The sequence below is a fragment of the Coturnix japonica genome, chromosome 5, assembly GCF_054131305.1.
Source record: "Coturnix japonica strain WE chromosome 5, WE-NBRP24, whole genome shotgun sequence".
Lineage (NCBI taxonomy): Eukaryota > Metazoa > Chordata > Aves > Galliformes > Phasianidae > Coturnix > Coturnix japonica.
Window position 1 is genome coordinate 50,524,466 of NC_140667.1, and position 21,557 is coordinate 50,546,022.

At 39.0% G+C, this 21,557-nt stretch overlaps 1 protein-coding gene across 5 annotated transcripts in view; it reads left to right on the forward strand.

Moving 5' to 3' along the window:
* The window catches only part of ESR2 (estrogen receptor 2), a 59,921-nt gene that overhangs the window by 2,171 nt on the left and 36,193 nt on the right, over nt 1–21,557 (forward strand). Inside the window, exon 1 of one of the 5 annotated variants that reach the window (XM_015865468.2) lies at nt 15,951–16,210. The exons of 1 other annotated variant lie outside the window; for it this stretch is intronic. The gene's annotated coding sequence lies outside the window, so the exon portion shown is untranslated. Of the gene's footprint in view, nt 1–15,950; nt 16,211–21,557 lie in introns of those variants that run through there. 3 more of the 5 variants (XM_085547814.1, XM_015865467.3, XM_032444794.2) reach the window with 3 other exon arrangements.

The window sequence follows — 21,557 nt, forward strand, 5'->3', positions numbered from 1 at the left end:
GAGATGTGAGGCTATACTGACGATGCAGAATACTGAAATAATGATAATGTTTTCCTAGAGACATCCAAAATATTTCCCAAGGTCTAATTCTACAAACTTCCGCAAAAGAGGGGGGAAAAAAAAGCATGGAACTGAAAGTCCATTTCCTCCAAGGACAAGACTGAAACTAGCAGAGCCTGCTTTGGTTGGCTGCACTCCTGAGCAACAGCTGCTTGAATGACTGATATAACACCAGCCAAAAATGACACAGTAATTCTATGCAATGAAAGATCCAGAAATGTGCAAGCATAGGATCATTGAATGGTTTGGCATGGATCTCTCTAATTCAAATTGCCATTTCCTTTAGGATTTATAGGGAGTCTTCAAATGTAGAATGTTGTATCTTCCATTTTAGCACTGGGTACAGTGCTTTTCAGTTAATTCTGCAATATAAATTTCATGCAACAGGAGGATTTTAAGTGCTTCAGCAAAATATGGACGTGTGTATTTTTCAATTAAAGTCTGTTTCTGGTATCTATTTCATGTTAGCATCTGGGCAAATCTGAACTGCCCTTTCGCCCTGTGCTGTTGAGAGAAACAAAAGGAGAAAGTTGTGTAGAATATGTAAAATCCTTTCTCTAGTGAAACTTCCTTCATAGAAGATCCCCAAGTATTTTTGGAAGGCTTGTAGAGGTCTGAAAAAAAAAAAAGAACTACCTGGAAAGGTGGTCAGTTTGAGAACAGAACAAATATCTGCAGACTGTGAAATAGAGAAGGACAAAGACAGTGTATGTTGGAAGCAGTGACTAATGAGCTGCACTCTGCTAAAAGAACACTTGAAGAAATAGCAAGATGAAGTAAAAAAGAGAGCCAGGTACTTTTTTGTCTGCCTATTGTCATTAAAGCAGATCATTAAGGTCTCTTAAGAGAATCTTAAAAAGCTTATTAAACAGTTTTTTGGATACTCTAGCTAATAGAAGTTGACTCTTTGCTCATAGATGAATGCTTAAGGAGTTTTTGAGAGACTTCTTCAGCAGTCTGAAAGAATGATTATTTTTTGGCACAAAGATGGATACATGGTACATTTCAGAAGAAAATTACTGTTTGATAGAGAGGAATCACATTGTAAGTGTATTGTTCCTTTGAAAGAAACAATTAGGAGTCGGTTTACCCAGAGTTTTAAAGATGGACAAAGATCGATTTTTGAGGTTTAACTGTAATCAATCAAAAAGGGTTTTTTAATTTTTTTTCAATTTTTTTTTATTTTTATTCTTTAGAACATCAGAGCTTTCCTAAATATCAGGAAATATGTTCATTAAAACAAGAAGTGGAATGGTGGAATGATATGGATGCTACTTTCAAGACGGGTTCTGTGTCTGGCTTTGCTCTTCACTGCAATACACAGAGTAGCTAGCTCTCTTTCCTATTACTTTTCAGTTTCTTTAGATCAAAATCTGTAGGTGTTCAAAATATCATGGAAGTTGTAAGGTAAAGACAGGTTCATTTCCTGAGGAGCCTGCAAACACAAAGACTGACGAACTGTTGAAGAAAGATGTAAGTAGGATTATTAGAACATCTCTTTTTTTCTTCCTCATTGTTATGCCCACTTTCAATATTAGGGTTTTTCTATAGTAACACTAAGCTGTTTGTTGACTGCCATCTTCCTAACCTTTATCCTTTTTGCTACATGTTGGAGTGTTGGAGATATATTCTAAGATCAATCAAGAAAATGAATCTGGATAAAAGATATGATAGGAATATGTGTATTTGTGGATCACATCTGGTGAAATGTTATATGGGAGAAAACACACAGAGGGGATTTCAGAACCCAGTAAATCAGGAAGTTGTGCCACCTTTTTTTTTATACTTTTCCTTCTGTCTGCCTGCCCAGATCTATTATTTGAGAGATTTCTCAAACTGTAGATAATCACCTGTAATGACGTTACCGTCCACATCAGTCTGTCCTGAAATTCTATGAGCTTTCTTTAGGATTGTTAGGTAATCAGTGAGGTTGTGTCCTAGAGATGTTGAGTCTGAGCACCTTGGACCCGTAGCACTTGTTGGTAGACTTTAGTCCAGTGACCTAGCTTAATGTAACACATTCATTAATGATTGTGTCCTTTCCACTTATGACAAATTTTAAAATATCCAAATCAAAGCATATTATGAATATGCAATATTTATTTTCTTTAATCCACTTGAAGTACAAAGTATGAAAAGGCAGCTTGAAGGACTGTTAATACAGTGCTAAACTTGTAGACATGTAGACATGATTCATAGATTTATTTGGAAATACACTCTTTCTTATTGAATTTAGTCCCAAAACTGGGTTCATCTGGTGCTGTAATCCTTCATTTTGAAAGCTAGGTAATAAAAGGCAAACAGTATTCAGAAAATAACACACCTCCTTTTCCTACCTATTGATCTGCACACTTTAAGACTTCCACTCCATTGTATTTGGACAATAGGTAGAAGATAAAGCGATGACAAGAGACCAGTTGCTATCTAAAAAAAAAAAGCTTTGGCAAACATCTAGGTTGAATGTTTTTTGCACTGTCCTTCCTCATCTATCTGCAGCTTTAGGTGCTTTTTGGTAATGATGAATGCAGGAGATAAAAAGTTGTTTCCAAGTGTTCGGGAGTAAAATTTTATTTCTCGTAATAAGAAATAAAATGTTCAGTGTCTCTGTATCACTGCTCTTCATAATACTTCTGAGAACATGACCTGTTGGATGAAAATTAGTCAGTTACTGTAGTTGTAAATGTACCAAAGAACTTCACGTTTATTACTAGGAGAAGAAATGAAAGCCTGGAAGTGCTAGACTTTGGGTAGGTTCTCACTTATTATTCATGACTATAATCTTATCCACTGGAATTTTATTACAGAACACGCCTTGGGCTTTGCTTCAGAGAAATCTATGGATTAAAAACTATACAGAATCATTTATGATTGCTTATAGGCAGCAAGCAAACTCTCACAGTTTAGAAACTCATTTAAAAAAACATTTGTGCAGATTAATCATATCATATTGTAGAACAATATTTAAATGTAAATACTTTCCAATTATGAGATTATAAATAGTTCAAGTAACCTAAACTTGCACAAAACCTGAATGAACTAAATCAAAATCAAAAGAAATACAAGTAGTCGTCAGGAGAGAATTAGATCCGGTAGCCAAGTGGGTGTCTTTTTTTTCATCCCAAAAATGCAACTTGGGAAATAATAGGCAATTTCAGATTTACTGCATGCTGTGTTGTGGTAAAACAGCGCATTGCCCCAAAGATAGGAATTTTTACTTCTGTGGGGAAATATTTTGTTTAAGCTGACATGTTTCTGATTCTGTATAGGTTGCTCCAGAAGTAATGCCTCCTACCTATTCCGATGGAAACTAGTGCAGATACAAAGAATACAATGACACCATTGGATAGAGTAAATTCTCAGCTAGAAAACATTCTTTTTCAACATAGCCACCACCATTAGCTATGTGGTTTTGCCAGTGATGAGTAAGAGCCTGCAGGCTGCACTAGTAATAATCTGCACTAGTAGAGATGATCCACTGTCTCTGTCACCACTGTTGAAACACGTCACCCACCCACCACCTCACTGTATTCACATCCACTTTTGGGTTTCTATAAATGATCAGCAAGTGTGAATGAATTTCAGTGGACAGAATGTTTTCTGTATGGAGGAATTCAGTAATGCACCTTTGCTTCATACACACTTCCATGTCACACTCCATTTTGTTAGAATGGCCCTCTGCTGCCATCTGTCACACAGCAACAAAATGTGATGGAATATTGCCAGGAAGGTTCCACCTTTACTGCCATGCCACCAATATCTGCCTCCGGTAAACATAATAAAATAGCAGGCATTACTTTTGGAGCAGCTCTAATAAATATCAGTAGTCCATCTCATGTTTATTCCAGGTTGTTTTATTAATGAGAGTGGAGCTTGGCACTATGGTGCTCCACACTTGAGATCCTCCCCCTGTGATATGAGTGGACCTTGGCAAGAGGGTGCAGCTAGAACCAAGATAGTTGGCAATGCTGAGACTGCTCCTAGCACACCTCTAGCAATGCAGAGGTTATTTTAGTTTCCACGAGGCACAGAATTAGTCGACAAGAAGCCTTCAAACCTAAACTTCTTATGGTGATATAAAATCTTAGTGAGCTCAGCTAACAAGCTTCAGGACGTTTAGATGATTGTATCCTGGCTATGCTGTTTGTGCTCACTCTGCTTTGGCCTTTTTGGCACACAACACAAGCAAAGTCTCATCAATGAAGTCTTGTGATGATTCGTGGTGTTGAATAATAATTTCCCTGTATTTAATCCCATACAGCAGTAGAGTTCCTGGCCCTGTTGAATTTAACGGCAGGACGTACAGTGACTTGAGCAAGGGCAGAACTTCTCACAGACACTGAGTCCTTCCACCCAGCGACGGTTCCATACAGCTACGAATCTGGAGACAGAGCATAAAATAATCTAGAAAGGAGGTTCCTTTCCCAGAAAAAAAAAAGAAAAAAGAAAAAAACAGAGAAATAATTTTGAAAATGATTTTCTAATACTAATAAAGAAAATGTAATAGACCATTTTATGCTCCTGTTCTTAGGCTGTACCTTATACTACGATCAGTATAAAAGAAGATGATATTTCCTTGATTACTCATTCAAGAAGAAAATGAGTTCTGTTACCTGAAAATTTAGAAGTTTCCCGAGTAATTGGATAGCCTTTGTACATCTTCAATTTTTGATGTTATTGGGTAGTTTATGGTATTTACTAAGATGTTTTAGCGTAATCATTTTCTTGACAGGATAAAATATCACTATTACAGTGAGAACATTCTCCTGACAGGAGAAACCATTTAATAAATTAGATTCTGAATGCAATTTGCTGGTCAGTGAGGCAGAATATACAGTGCATGTGCAAGAAATAGTTTAAATATCAACCAGAAACTAACAATGTAAATTACACAAAAGCATCCTTCATTGTGCTGGCCTTTTCTTTCTTCCAAGACTGCAAAAGGCATTGGCAGGAATAATTTGAATGTCACAAATATGTCGTATAGAAATCTACCTGCTTCAAAATTACAGGCTCTTATTTCAGCGCTGAACACACTAAAAAAAACAACTAGTTTAACATTTGGAGGAGAGTGGATTAACCAGCAGTATTCAGTCAATTCCTCCAATAGTCATCAGCCTTGAGGTGTGGATACCAGGATAGGTTCATATCTTCCAAAGCATTCAGTGGGAAGAGCTGCTGCCTCAGCCTGCTAGTCTCTGTGAGGCATGGTATCTCCGGTGTGGACTCCTGTATGGATTAATGACTGTTATGTTATCCAGTAACAACTGCATTTCAGCAAGTGCCTATTAACAGACTCCTGGTTCTTGTACCTGATGAAGTTTCAGTAGTGAGCATAGTGAAGAAATAGAGGAAAAAAAGTCAAACTTGTATTTGCATCACTGAAACTGGCTGAACACTATGATCTTCTGACAAATACAGTGTTTTCTTTGGGTAGGAATCAGAAAGGTACAGCAGGACTCGTCCTACTTTCATGTCTAGATTTTATTTGAACTCTAAGCAAATGGGTGATTTCCACTCATCCAGACAGCTGCAGCTGCTCTTCTGTAACATGAAATATCATTCCCTTCCAGCCTTTCCCTTCTCTATAAGTCTTCCTGGGTTGTCCTAAATGCTGTTGCTGCTAAAACTTCACAGCTCCTAGTAAGTGTTTTTAGCTATTTTGAGCCTAGGCACTTCTCATAGTTCCAGGAATAATGCACTCAAGTTTAAATTCTAAATATTGATCTTAGTTCAGCTTTGTTCAGTGACGTCCCTCTAGTGTCATCCTGTCAGAGATATGATGAGAAACTGAGATGCAAGATCATGAAATGCAGATCCCTGTTTGCCTTTGCTTCTTGTAAAGAAGGTTTTTTTCCTTTGATTTCATCTCACATGGACACCCCATGTGAGGAATGGAAGAGGAAACCCAATTAATACCCTTGCCTTTTATCCCTGCATTTATCCCCTTAACCAGCTCATGATGTTTTTCTTCCTCCTTCAGGCAGTTGACCCTGGTATTGTTTTCCTGGAAATTTCTGTTAGCCTTAGTTTGGATGTATTTGTATATGTATATGTGTGTGTGTGTGTGTGTGTGTGTATGTGTGGATGTATTTATATATGTATATATTTGTCTTTGTGCAGACACACTACTGACATTTTCTCTAAACCTCTGAAAAGACATAAACCAACCCACTGCCTTTATTCTGCATGTTGTAAAGTTTTTCTCTGCATGGAATACTTGGATAGAATAATTAAGTTATGTTATCATTATTTTATGTTGAACTTGTTCAGGACTGGACTTACGTCCTTTTCCTTCATAATTCCTAACATCCCTATCATTATATTTCCTCATATTTTTGCCCAGGGAGAAACTGATGAAACTGAAAATTAATTTGTTAAATGTGTTCTATGTTTATGATATTTTTTGTCTCTTCAAAATGAAATATCTCTGGGAGAGGAGTAGCAATGCTGTTTGTACTCAGCTACAGCCAATGTTGCTGTTCTCCAACCTTGTCTTTATTGCTTTCAGAACAAGTGCAACAGAAGTAAATGCTGTCTCTGCTGCTGCCAGTGTTCACAATCATGTGGATTTTGTGAGTGTCCTTTCCTATCTTTCTCTCTGCCTCCTTGTTTTATGTGAGGATCTCTCACAGCTCCATCCTTCATCTAATAGATGAGGAAACTGACAGAATAAGATTAAGGTTAAAATGTCAAAACTTTCTCTCAATTTTGGGTGCTGATTTTACATGTCCAGGCCCTGATCCTTTCAAGTGCACTCTGTATTATTGGACTTTTAGATGGAAGCTGCCCTTTGAAAACTTACCATTGTTGGTTATTGCTTTTCACATCCTTAAACACTAGGTAAAAATCTCCTTGAGACTGATGGGTATGCTGGTTGCTTTCCATTCTGGTTGGAAGTGGGAACAATGATATGTCCTTTTGTTTAACAATAATTGAAACACGGGAAGATACTTCTGAGACCACTTGGAATGCAAGTACAAGCTGGCAGGTTTTGATCTGCTTGTGGTTGAATGTGTTTAAAAGTAAGGAAGGAAAGAGGAAACTGAAAAGTGTTTCTAGCTTGAGTATGAGAGAAAAACAAAAACCGCTTGGAGCTTTTTGTGGAGAATCTTTCAAAAAGAGTAAAAAAGAACTGTTTTGATTAATCACTGCTCTGATCAGAGTTTTATGAGTATTCTGGAAGTCAATGGTAAGTTTCTGTTAAAGAGAAAGGACTGCAGACCCCAGACGGTATAAAATCGTGGACTTAGAGCAGAGATTGACCTTAAATTCTTAGAACAAATTTGTTTAATGAGCACTTAAAAATAGAAAATATGGGAAAGTTAGGAATTCCTTGACCTGAGCTTGCTAGTACAGAATTCACCTAGGTGTTGTTTATATTCAGTATTTAATTTCTTAATGCTGTACTGAGCCACGTAATTTTCTTTTTGAATCGTGATTGGGAATGAATGCAGGAGTACTGAAAGAGGTGCTTGGCCTGACCGTCTGGCCTCATCAAGTTAACATGCAAAGCAGCAAACGAAACAGACATCTTCTGGAAAACAAAAAGGATAATAAAGTTAAGAGAAATTACTTTAAAGACTGGATTTTATTCTTCAAGTGTATTATGTAGCACAGAACAAACTTTTTAAGATGGAACAGTCCAGAGGATTATTTGCTGCTATTCTCTTTCCCCATTGTTATTGCCTACTCAGTAGGAAATCTAAGTTCAATCCATTCAGCTTTGAGCAGCCAGGCAACACATAGGGCAGAGTTCAATAGAGTAAGCGTGAAGCTGCAGCCAGTCATCCAGATGACTGTCCTTGCTAATTCCCTGACCTAGATAGCCAGACCTTCTTTGGGACTATGTCTCTTTTTCTTCTTTTTTTCTTGAAGATTTGTTTTCCAACAATTCAAACAAATCAGGCTCCACTCCTTTCCTTTTCCATATTACCTTTTATTTGACAAGGTAACAGGTGAAAAGAACAATTTCTGTGCCTTCTTTTGTAGAGGATTTTCCCCAAACTAACTTTGGAGTGTCAGGGAAAATCTAACAGAAGGTATCGACACTCGCACTGCCGGTGCTATGTCTGAATCTTTTTCTTGACAGTTTTGCACTGATGCAATTTAAAGAAGATTTAATCTATAGCTTTTGCTCATATAGAGCAGATATGAGCAAGATATTTTTTCAAGGAATCTTGAGGATTTACAAGAATTAGTTTCGTTATCAGTTGTACTTGGAAGAGCACATTGCTACCTGTAGGATTTACTTAGTCTCGCAGATCAATTCTTGTATTATAGACAGAAAGTGAAGAGAAAGTCCTCATCTGTGAAAATTCTGGTAAACTGGACTTGGATCATTTTTCCTTCCGGTGCTTGATTCTGCTTTGTAAACCTTGCTGAATTCTGTGAGGTTGGGTAGGTTTTCTGAGCTATATAGTTTGATAAATTATAAATGTCAAAAAATGCATTTTTGTTCTCAGAGGTTGCAGGTTGTTGGGGGCTGAGGTGAGCCTGAGCCATAGGTTCTCTGTAGATCATGCAGTAGCCAGATCAAGGTTGAGTTCAGCACTACTACTTAGTACAGAACAGAATTGGCTCTTGCATTGCTTAGCAGCACCCTGGTGCACTGCAAGGCATATAAGGATAGTCCCACTGCTCCTCTCCATGTGACTGAAGCTGCTCTGAAATCTTTCTTTTCTTTCTCTTAGCATGTCTTTCATGAAACAAGGAGGAAGAAAAGAGTATTACTTTAGTTTTTATATCTGCTGTTAAACCAGTTCTGAGCCTATGTCTCAGCCTTAGAATATAGAAAGGACTCCAAGCTGGGAGGTGAAGAGAACTTGCAAGGCTGACTTCTGCAATAATTTCAGTCCAGCCTATTCAAACCCTAGCTCTACAGTGATCATTAGCAGCTTCATAGGTAGTCCACAACACAACCTACTTGCACCTTCTCATATGGGTTGGATCTATTTCAGGTTGCTCCATTCTGTTGCTTGCAGTGTGATTTAGTTTACAAGTCCCTGCTGGAGGAAAAAGCAGTTGTGGCTCACAGCCAGTCTTAAACCCATCAAAATGCAGCCTTGAGTAAGATGCTGTTGTTTCACTACTCTGCTGAATACAGTATTTATATTTTATTATTGCATTTATTGTTGAGAATTGTGTGAGTTTAGAAATTTTCTATTTTTAGGTTTCCTTGAGGAAGTGATAGCTTTTATAGTTTGTTTGTTTTGATTTTTTTCCCATCACCTGACTTTAACCTGAATTCCTAATCTGTTATGGGGCAATGGTAATAGAAGGAGAAAGGTGTTTCCATCAGGAGGGTGAATGTAGGTCATGGAAAGCAGGAAAAGGATGTGGTCCGAGAAGTCATACAGTCATAGAATGACAGAATATCCCAAATTGGAAGGGTCCCACAAGGATAACTGTTCCAACTCCTGGTTCCACATAGACCACCCAAAAATCAAACCATGTTTCTGAGAGTGTTGTCCAAATGTATTCTGAGCTCCAGCAGGCTTGATGTCAAGAAGTGGAAGAAAGCTGGTGTCAGATGAAACTGTCACTATGGTAGGAGTGCACTGCGGGAGAACAATGCACTAGCACAAGGTAACAAAAGGACCTTCCAAGCTATAGAACATACCCTAACGTTTATCCCACACTTCATGCTGGCTTCTGTTTCCCATTGTGCAGCTCTCTTGCTAGATCAGATGTGGCAAGGGAGACCTAGGGAAACTGGAACACATGATGGTTCTTAATGTTTTTGGGTAGGTGGCTGACTGCTTGACAGCTTGGGATGGGGGGGTTCATGTAGGAAGTGTGGCCTGGCTTGAATCTAATTTTATCCTTGAATTTTATCCAGTTGGTGCTAGAGCTGTAGCTAGAAGTTCTTGTAGAAAGAAAGGAACTGATCTGGTTTAGCAGTATGTAGTCAGCCAAAGGAGCAGTCTTTCCTCCTCCACCCCTGCTCGCTTGTGCAGCTCTACTATTCTCTTTCTTTGTCTGACCTCTCCAGAGCAGTTTTATATTACTAGCCTAGCAGTAAGATGGAAAAAAGGAGAAATTCTCCCTGTCTTTTTTCCTCTCCTTTTCCTGGGATATCTTTCTGTGCAGTTCCCAAACTCAACTTACGTTGGGTTGGGTGAGCTTCAGCATAAAGAACCGGGAGGGATTAGGAGGTCCTGAGAAGGCAAGGAAGAAACCTGCTGGTGATCATATAATCAGCATAGAATTGCCCAGGTTGGAAAAGACCTTGAAGATCATCAATTCCAACCACAGCCAACCATAGTACCCTAACTCTAACAACCCTCTGCTAAATCATATCCCTGAGCACCACATCCAAACGGCTCTTAAACACATCCAGGGATGGTGATTCAACAACCTCCCTGGTAAGCCTATTCCAGTGATGGCAGCCAACTGTCAGACAAGTGGAGATGACCCAATATGACCTCCATCAGTAGCTGCTGCTGTTGAAGACTGATTAGTTCTAAAGGGGAAGTTGAACTAAAACTTGCTGCAAAATGAAGTCTGACAGTGGAAACAATGAATAGAAGATTATGTGGGAAGAGTCACTACCTTTTGTATCTGCTTCTTTGTGGTAACATTACCGAAAACTCTTGTTTTTCTTTTCAAACCGTGGTGTTATTGTGTTTTTATTTCTTTTTAAGCAGACTTCTTAAAGGGCAAGTTGTTTTTAAGTGTCTGTATTGATCAAAGAATAAAGCTCAGTTGCTACAATTGCTGTAAATACTTTGGGAATCTTTCAGCCACTTCAGCTGGCTTTGTAACTCTCTCTCTTCTCTTGTTCTCCTACCGGCAGAATCTTCTGCATCTTGAACTTTGCTTTTCTAGTTGGATTCAGGTTATCTACTGAGAAAAGAAAGTATATTTCTGTTTGCTTGAGTATATTAGTTGGATTGCAAAAGAGACTTTGAATTAAGGACAGCTGTACTTGATGTTGAAAAACTATTCAAGGGTATTAGCTGTGAGCAGTTACTTTTTATCCCCATACTGAAGCAAATTCATTATTTATTGCTTTCAGCTAGCAGGCCTTTTCTATCTTGCCCAGCTATTCTTTCCATCCCCACTGCCTTTTTTTCTCAACAAAAAAGGAGGTAATAATCATTAATAACATTGAATAGATATAATAAATGACATCAGTCATGTCCTTCAAATAAATTATCTTCTGTAATTGCATGGTTCACATTCATCATATAATTGTTTGATTTGGACGGGACCCTTACAGGTCATCTAGTCCAACCCCCCTGCAATGAACAGGGACACCCACAGCTCCATCAGGTGCTCAGGGCCCCATCCAGCCTGACCTTGGGTGTCTCCAGGGTTAGGGCATCCACCACTTTCCTGGCCAACCCGTACCAAGGCCTTACCATCTTTATTGTAAAAAAACTTCTTCCTTATATTCTATCTAAATCTTCCCTCCTTTAGTTTGAAACTGTCTCACCTTGGCCTCTCACAACAGACTCTACTGAAGACTCTGTCCCTTCTTTCTTACAGTCCTCTGTCAGATACTGAAAGGCTGCTCTCAGGTCTCCCCAGAGCCTTCTCTTCTTCATGATGAAGAGCCCCAGCTCTCTCAGCCTGTCCTCATAGGGTACGTGTTTCTTCCCTTGAATCATTTTTTGGCCCTCCCCTGCATGTGCTCTAACAGGTCCACAGCTCTCCTGTACTAGAGACTTTACATCTGTACACGGTACTTAAGGTGAGGTCCCACCAGCACAGAGGGGCAGGATAACCTTCCTCACACTGCTGACTGTGCTGCTCTGGATGCAGCCCAGGATGCAGTTTGCTTTCTGGGCTGCGAGGGCACATTTCTGGCTCACGTCTCCCTGCCATCCATCAATACTTCTTTCAGTAATGCTGTACTCTGTCTTTACATCCCCCAGCTTGTATTGGTATTAGGGGTTGCTGTAACCCAGGTGCAACACCTTGCACTTGAATGGATTAAACCTCGTGAGGTTCACCTGGGTCTACTGCTCAAGCCTGGCTGGCTGTCTCTGAATGACATCACATTGATTTCATCTATTTATTAAATGTAAATAACTAACTCTTTTTGCTGGTTCTTTGCAGCCTTATAGAAACAAACCTTCTCCAAGTACTTCTGGATTATAAAGCTATGTATATTGTTTGTGGTTTTTTTTTTTCTTGAACTTGTCCAGGAGACAAGTACAGACAAGAAAGAGCTCATGCCATAGGAAAGACTTTGTATCTGGCATCTCTAAAAACAACTTCTCTGGAAGTGGAAAGGCTGGGGAAACAATGTCTGGTTTTGGTTTTTAAGGAGCACGGTTGCCTTCTCCATAGCTTCTGCAAAGAAGCAGAGATTTCAGAAGAAAATGAGTGTTTATTTAGAATAACTTAATTCCTACTTCAGGAGATATGAGTCCTAACAGACATGTTCTACTATAGCAGAATAGTCAAGGCCAAACCCTTAAGGGAAGATACAGGAGCATGATATAAGACCTTAAGGTGTGGCTCAGCATTCTATATGGAAAGATTTAAATGAAGTCAGACAGTAGACTGAGTTGTGGTAGTAGGGGAGAGCCTTTGAACCCAGCCTCTCCTTATCTAGGCATGTCTCCACTCAGCTTGAAACTGGTAGCCTCACAGAGAATGTCTGATGCTGTGGCTAAAAGCTTTATTGACTTCAAGAGGTAGTGACAATGTTATTCTTCAGGGCAGTTTTTTTTGTGTGTGTGTGTGTGTGTGTATGTGTGGAGTGGAAATAGACCTTCCCATGTAACCATGATTTCTCTTTTATAGAGGAATCATTATGAAATTAAGTGTATGGTACTGGGGCGGAAGCCATGGTAACAGAGTCAGGTATTCACCCACCAGATACTCACTGATGTGAAGTGTAGCCTTTTGCCTTTTTGATGTTTCTTTCAAATTCTTTTAGGTATAATTATGACAATTATTTCTGCAGATCTTAATGCTGCATCCTTCTTGCCAGAGCAATTAAATAATAAGCATGGAAGAAAATGTAATCACTAACGAACATTGCCCCCCAAAAGATTCCTTCTGCAGTTCTGTTCTGGCCATTTTTCTTTACTCCTCCTTCAGTGTTATCCTTTTATTGTAACAGCTTTAAAACTTGTGGGAGGAGGTGAAAAGGTTCTTTGTTAGGTGAATCCTAAAGTCAAACCACTCTTTAAATTGCTCATATGGTACGAATTTGCAGGAAAGCCAAGTTGTGGCTGTGAGAACTGGAGTGCTAAATAGAGTAGGACTGCTAAGAAGAAAACTTGGTAGTTACTTGGGAAGTTTACAGACAAGAGGCAAGCTGCATTGGCATAGTAAAATCGCCTATGGTCCCAGCGTTGCTCGCCTTGAATAAGGTAATAACGTTGTAACTCCTTGCAGCTGGGACAATACAGAGTTTATGCACTCATCAGTGATGAGCCTGGCTGTCAATCAGTAAGTTTACCCATTTCATTCACAACACCCTTCTTTAAGGGAACTGCATTTGAATTTACTGCCATTAATATATTCTTCCTGTGCACCTGTAAACAATGGGGAGCGTGCCATCCCGACCTACCTTTATCTGGATTATTTTTGTCTCTGTGTATTGCCTCAAGGCTCGTTGTAGTTGCTCCGTGTGTCTCTCAGCCAGGTGCTGCTCCAATTACAAAGTGCTTTAACTTGGTGCCTAATAATCTCTTTCTATGCAGAGAAACTCCTGTCTTGACACTTCTCCTCTTATCACCTCTCTGCCTCCAAACCAACCAGGAATTGGTAATAATTAAAGACCTTCTCCTTTTCCTTTGTTTTAGGAAATATTGCTATATTTCATATGTATATAAAAGAGAGAAAGAAATTTGACTTTTTTTTCTTTGCCTGCTGCCTAATGCCATCCTGTTCCTGATTGTTTATCTTGTGAATCTTTATTCCATCTGGCTATTTAACACACAGGTTTCTTAATAAAATCTTAATTTGCTTTGATTGAAGGTTTTTGCTTTTATTACCCAGAATAGATGTGGCTTCCAACTGAGAGAAGATCTGAATGGAGAACAGAAATATAATTCATAGGTAACTACTTAAAGCTGTTACTAATGCTTGGTGTATGTAGTCCTTGTTCCCCTTCTGGAGCTGCATTTTATGGATGCTTCTACAGACCCTGTAGTGTTTTAATCTTTGTCAGGACTCTGCCAAGTAGAACCTGTACATTCTGTCTTTGATATGCCTGTGGTAACACATCTTGGAGTCAGTGATGGCAATCCAAATACAGAACAATTATCATCTACAGAAACCTGGTGTGCTGTAAGGTGCCTGATGGCAGGGCCTGTTGTTGTTTCTGGCAGGTTTGCCCAAAGAAAGTCAGTTTTAGTTTACCTGTTTTAGTAGTTGAATTCCTGAGCAAAGGGTGCCCATATGGATCTTTTGACTGCTCTGTTGTCCTTTAGAGTCTAACTTCTGCTGTTGGCTGCCTGAAACCCACAGGTGCAATGAGTTATTGTCCTCCTTGTGCTCTCAGATTTCTGAAGTTTTTACTATTTGTTTGTAAGAAAGGAAAGGGCCCTTCACCGCCTCTATTGTTGTCCTGTGAAAGATGCAAAAAGCGTATTTGCTTAAAAATAAATGAACAAAGGGAGAAGGGGAGCTTTAGCAAGGGCCAGTATTTAAATGAAGGAGCTTGCAGGATTGGGGAGCTGTGCTGGGGCCTGAAGCCTTTCATTCCTAAAGCCTATTTAGGAATAAATAAATAAATTGCTCTTATGTAGAATGTATCTGTAAACCTTTACATTCCTATGCGTTTGTACTTAGGATGCTCAAGAGCATGACTTTACCCTTAAACAGGGTTTAGGGGCTACCAGGGGCATAAATAGGGTTGGAAAGACAGGTCTGGAGCTGTGTAAAAACCAGTGATCAAAAAGCGCTGGCAGAAGGGATTTGAATCCCCTGTAGCTTGCAAAAAGCCTCATCTGTTACAGACAAAGCAAATCTCAGATTAAAAACATCTATGTTGTGACCTGCAAGAAATAGTAAAATGTGGAGATGGGGAAGCTCAAGGAAAAGAATGTAGAGAAACAAGGTAAAAATGCAGATCTAATGCTGAGAAAAACTGCATTAGTGTGAAGTAATTATGGGAACAGCAGACTGAGTGGACAGTAATACCTCTTTGACTTGGTGCTGGCTGTTCTTGCAGGGAAGCTGTTGATAGCAAAGGTGGCAGGGCTAATTCAGCTGCATGGGTTGACAACAGTCAAACCTCCAAATTCAGCTGAAAGATTTGGAAGGTTATGTAGGTTTGAAGGTATGTTTGCATCTAAACTGCAAGGGTGAATAGCACGATGCTTTATCCAAACAAATTTATGAGCATGTCAGTTTCTCTAGAGTAAATGAGGTTAATGCTCTGTGCAACTAATCAAACATTTTGAAAGCAATCCCAGTGTATAATTGAGAGTTGGACCTTGATGCATGTCTTCAATTTTCTTTAAATAAATGTAAACTTGGTAAAATAACACCTTAAACAGCTACTGGTTAATTCGGTTTGCTTGGAAAGGAATGTAGTTATGTAAAAAGAAAGAAAGAAAAACCCCACAAAAAAGCCCCCTCTTTTCCCTCCATATTATTGCAGCTGGTGTTAAAAACACTGTCAAAGTCATTTATTAATAATGTCCAGAATGTCTAAGATGATTACACTGCTGGTTCATAGTGAATGTTAGTTATATTTCAGGTTTTCCTGTGACAAAGATTGAAATAAAAAAAGTTTGATCTGGCTTTTTTAAAATGTCACTGTTTTCTTCCAGAATTGCTGGTTAGTTAATCATTCACATTTCTGTGCTAAATATGAGAATGACTGGCTTATGAAATGGTTCAGAAATGTAAGAGCTTTAACTGCAGTGAACGACAAATTCAGAAGCTTGTTATGTCAGAAAGGAGGAGGAGGAACTTCTGTTTAGGTCTTGCCTTCACAGGGAAAGGAAACACTGATAGTATCTGTGTAATCTTGCACTGATGAGCTGGCATCACATTGCTTTGAAAAGATTCATATTTGAGATCTGATGACTAAGTGTTGGTGAGCACAGCTGCTTTAGAATCTGAGATAAAGGAAAGAAGGAAAACAAATCCAGAACTGCTATGTGAAAACCTTGCTGACATGTAATGCTGTCAGAACATTCATAAAGAACAGAAAACCCCATTCAGTGTCAATCAGGTACGTGCTATATTGAATGCAATATTTATTATTTTCAATGCTGCCAAAGCTCTGCAATTGATAGGTGCTGGGTTTATGAACAGTAAGCTCTGTAAGTGAAATGGGATGGATAAAATACTGAGAGTTTTTGTTTTAGTTCCAGTGCACGTTTGTTCTTAGATCTGCATGAACTGTTAGACTTTTCAACAGGTTTGTGCTTTTAAAATTCTTTGAGGGTTCAAGGAGAATTGTAGAAGTTTGCTGTATCTTAGTACTTTGACTTAAAGAGCTGATTGGAATGTGATTGCTGCACTAAAAGCAGGAGGGATATTTTTGATGAACAAAAATAAGTAGTATATTTATTTATTTATTTATTTATTTTTAAGATTCTTAACAACCTGCTCAAATGAATATGCTAATAGAAGGTAAAAGCCACTTACAATCGTAATATTTTTAGGGCCTGATCCAATGCGAATTGGAGTTATTAGAAGTTTATTGATTTACCTGAACTTTGAATCAGACTCTTCAGATTGCAGGCATCACCTTGCTTAATGTCTCAGGTTTTGTTTTGACAGCTGTTGTGTCTGTCTTAGTAGTTTTCCCATATTCAATCAGTGATGTAGGTTTCTAGTCTTGTAGAAGGAAACTGAGTTTTGAAAAGCATCTTTTGAAGTAAACAGGCAGTTACAAACCTGTTTCTTCAGTTTGCTTTCGGAAATGCTAAAAGGGATATTTAACAGTAATGAAAGGTGGGTCAGCACATGCAAACCTGTTTACCAAATCCTTTGGAACCACTGCCTGAATGCTAGTAAAGGTTTTTGCCTAGCAATGACAGGAATTATCTGGTCATTTTATCTTGGGCATTTTAAAAATGAAGCTTTATTGGAGAAAACAAACTCTAATCTGAATGGAAAAATGGGATAGAGAGCAGGTTATGTAATTCAGATTGAATGGCTAGTGAATGTGCAATGTCTTTTTTGAAAAATGTTTTGATCTTGTCTTACGGAGCATGGAGCACCATACCTTATATACAGTGAAAGTCTTGATGTGTTTGAGTAGCATGAGAAGCCTCTTTCGAACATAAACTCATTTAGTACTCGATTCTGACATGTTGAGTTTTAGCAGCTCTTTCCTTCCTCATCCATATCCTTGTTCATCTTTTCTCCCCATAAGAAGAGAACAGATCGAAGACTGAAGTACAGTGCCTTTACTGAAGCAGCATTTCTCACTTGTAATATAAATCTTTTAGAACTTATAGTTGCAGTTTCAGAACTTAAGCAAAATTCTTTTACAAGTCTGTGAACATAATTTAAACATCAAATCACTCCCCTGTCTTTTTTCCTCCTTCTTGTTTTCCTTTTGTAACTTTCCTATGTCTTTTTAAATAAGATGTGACATGGTGTCAGTGACGCAGTGTTAGTGGAAGCCAGAAGTAGTGTCTCTGTTCTCTAACTGGTAACCGTGTGTATAAGTGAGCAGTTCAGCTGCCTTGGACTTTTAAAGGAGAAATAACAGTAAAAATCTTAGAGTAAATCTGAGATTTCCTTACAGCTGATCTCAGAAATGCTGTAAATCTCATGAACCAATTAGTTTATTTGAGCTCCAAGTATTGCTGGAGAAAGTAGAATTAGAAAAATTATTGTTTATCCCAGTGATTAAGTTTGTTGGTAACCTGATAAACCTGGAGTGTCACAGGGAAAACACTCCATACTTACAGAGATGGTCTGAAAACACTGTGATGCAGAATTGCCTTCGGTGAGAGTCAGACACTGAGTTTTTGAGATGACATTCTGATAAAGAATGGATTGAAGTGTATTAATTAAAAGCCCTTTTGAAGCCATGTTTACTATGTGCTCTTTTCAAATACTCTGAGCTCTGGTTCTGGAATATTGACTTGAACGTGCAAGTAGAAGAAAATGTGCGGGGAAAAGGAATGGGGGGATCCAGGAGCTCAATAGGATGTATAACCACTCTGTTATCGTGTTTTTCTTCAGTTACCTGTCACACACTTTTGCTAACAGCAGGAAATATTCATGTGGAAGTGTTTGCTGGTCCATTCCTCCAGGGACAGGAAATAGGAAGCTTAGAGAGCAGAAATCCCAGGATGAATTTATTCTTTTTTTAGCTTTATTGAGATGGAATTAAGAGAGAGTTCAAGTTTTGCCTTGATTAATACATTGGACAGGTTCCCCTCCTGTGTTAATAAGAAACAAGATACTGACGAACTCAGCTGAGTCAGGCTTTTACCCACAGATCAGTAAAAGGCAGTTTCTCATGTCCAGTTTAATGAGACAAACCTGGAATAGTTTTTTAATGCTTAATAGACTAAGACATTCCCAAAGCCTTCTGTTACCTGTTGATGACATTCAAGATAACTGATTTGGGATTCTGTGCCGCATTAGAGCAGTGTGTCATAGCTTGTAAAGTCAAGAATAATCAATACCTTGATTTCTGTGTTATTTCGTTGAGTTTGTGAAGAAAGGTTACAGCATAATTACTGATTTCTCAGCCAGTTTTAGGTCTTTTAATCAGTAAAATTGGATATTAGGAAACTAAATTGTAATAAGATTTTTGAAAGGCAAGTTAGAATAAAATTGCAGGGACAAAAGTGTTTTATCTTCTATTAATGGGAAGGTGTGTAGCAGAATGAGTACAAGTGAACCAGTATTATACATAAATTCCAACAAGGAAATCAGAAAAACAGCAGAAACTGTATTGTATTTCATATGTGTCCACACATAGATTTGTTTTTCATCCAATTATAGGAACAGGCATTTAATCACATTTTATGTCTATGGAAAAAAGATTGTTTGGTGCAGTAAAGTCTAAGGCAACTGCACACTTATTTACAAATGGTGTTTGCGTGCTGAGCAGAGCAAGCTGCAAACTGGGCACTCCTGGAGCACTTGAAGGACTGAAGCAAGTCTCAGTGTCTCCTAAAGCTCCGAGCTTTGAATGAAAAAGAACCTTGCATGTGGCGTGTTCTTCTTGGAAGGACAGTGGTGGAACTCTTTTGTTAAGTCACTTAGATTTACAGTGTAAATAATTTGCGTAATAATGAGGCTGCATGGAAAAATCAGAGTAAGAGATGGTTCTATTTAGAGGAGGAGAGAGTGCAGTAAGTGATGTTCAGCACTAGTGTGAGAAGAAAAACTCTGCTGCTTTTTTCCTTCTTCTGGTCACCCACCTCTGACAAATGACTCCCTGGCAGCAGGTTAACAAAGAGGGTTTTCTGCAGCCTCAGACAGCTGTGTGGTAATCTCTGCTCCTTCTTGGTCTTGTAAAGAAAAGGTTATTTGAGGAGCCTGAGGCATGGCACACTCAAGGGAACAGCTGGTGCATCACATACACTTAGCCAGGAGAAATTAAATCTTGCATTTACTGCCTTACATGCCAAGCAGAAACCCCCATCCCATGTTTTCTAGCTATGGGAAGTGAGATCCTCAGGTGGCACAGTGTGCTCAGCTGAGCTAAACCAGTTCATGTTGTCTGGGGAGATGAATAAGTCATATTCTCACATAACTGATTTTGTTGCCTGTAGATTGCCGAGGGTCTGGGCTTTGGGTGCAGCTATGACCTTACTCTTTTTGTTTGTTGGCCAGGAGGCTCTTAGTCTCATCAGTGGTTTTTATGCCTGGTTTTGGACACCTGCTGTCAGGGAATCTCTTGTCTATACTTTCCTCAGAAGGTGAGATGGACATTTTTGCTGCCTGAGAGAATAGGAAGTGCCAATTCCCGCTGTATTCCTACTGCGTGATTTGCTTGTTTTCTTTCTTTCTTCTTGTTGCTGTTGTTTTGGTTTGGTTTTTTTCAACTATTGACTTTTTTCTTCCCCTTTTCCTCTCCTAAATTTCTGTCTGAAATGAGCGCATTGCTGCTGGCGTTGTTCCCTATCCGCCTGCTGTATCTCCTCACAGACCTGCATGGGGGAACTGCTTCGGGAAAAGGGAATAAACACAGCAGTGTTTTTTGTTTCTGATTTACTTATTTATTTGAGCATCAGGAGAGGCTGATGCTGGGAGTTGTGGAATTGTTATAAGGGTAAACAAAAAGAACTTGAATCGTGTCAGAGTCCCTGCACCAGCTCATGTCTCTGCCGTGCCTGTAACTAAGGCACAGTTATTCAGTAACACGCTGAGTTGTGTAAAAGCCCTACTGCGCAAAACGAGGCTTTTTCTCCATATATAGTCACCCTTTCAGATGGTAGATGATTGAGCTCGACACTCAGCAGTCATACAAATTAAAGATGTCCCTCAATACAAGGTTTTGTAATGACAGGAAAGCCATGATTGTTATATGGTCTTTTCATTAAGAGAGACATGGTGGTTGAAGGAAGTAATCTTCCTGGACACAAGGAACTGGTGTTCCCTGCTGTTAGCACAGAGCTATGATCTGATCATCAAACCAAGAACTAGCTGCTGAGAATTAACTCTGCAAGAATTAACTAAATTAGTTTGTGCTGAGACCCCCCAAGTGTGCTTCAGAGTTACTAGATACAGACACACATCCTTGCTCAGTGAAACCACGAGTCCCAGCCATAGACCAGCCTGTTCTGCTCTCTTCTGCCCTTCCCTGCATCAGAAGGAGATACTTTCTTTAAGCAATGTTTTTATCAGACAAGTGTGATGTCCCTTTGTACTAGCTTTGGCCATAACACTGCTGTAGGTTGAAGTGTGATTACAAAATCCTTGGACTAATTGATTATAATTGCCACTTGTGTAATAGCTTTAATGGATGCTTCTTTTGTAAGGTAGCATTTTCCCACTGAAGTCCAAATATTCTTTTTGATGGAATATATACTTGAGTGCCCACTTGGAAGTAATGACATGCAAAGTAGAGGAGCTGAGGTCTCTCCGTATTCATTTGTACTCTCGAACAGGACAGTGGCTTGTAATTTCTGGTCTATAGGTCTGTAAGCTTATGAAATGTACCTAAGAAATGCAAATGAAATCTGTTCTGAGGTCTGATAGCATTGTAAGGGTCTATAAATTGGAAGGTTAAAAAGTGCTGCAGTGAATATTAACCCCTGCTTGAAACGAGGTCTTTTCCCCTTCTATGCATACCTCCAAATGATCTAATCCCACTGCAGTAAATATGACATCTCTTTTCATGTACCATAAAGTGTTAAGTGATGGCCATCTTTGGACAGGACCCACAGTTCTTCACTTGAAAGAAGTTTATGAGGTGGCCAGTGTCCCAGGTAATTACCGTTTATCATGCTTCACTTTTTCCAGCACAAGTAAAATGCGACTTCCTCCTCTATGAATGCCTTTAATAGTGGAGGAACATAGTCATAAAAAACATTCAGGTGGGAAGGAATATCTGGAGAGCACTGAATCCGATATCTTGCTTCAAGTGAGGTCAGGTT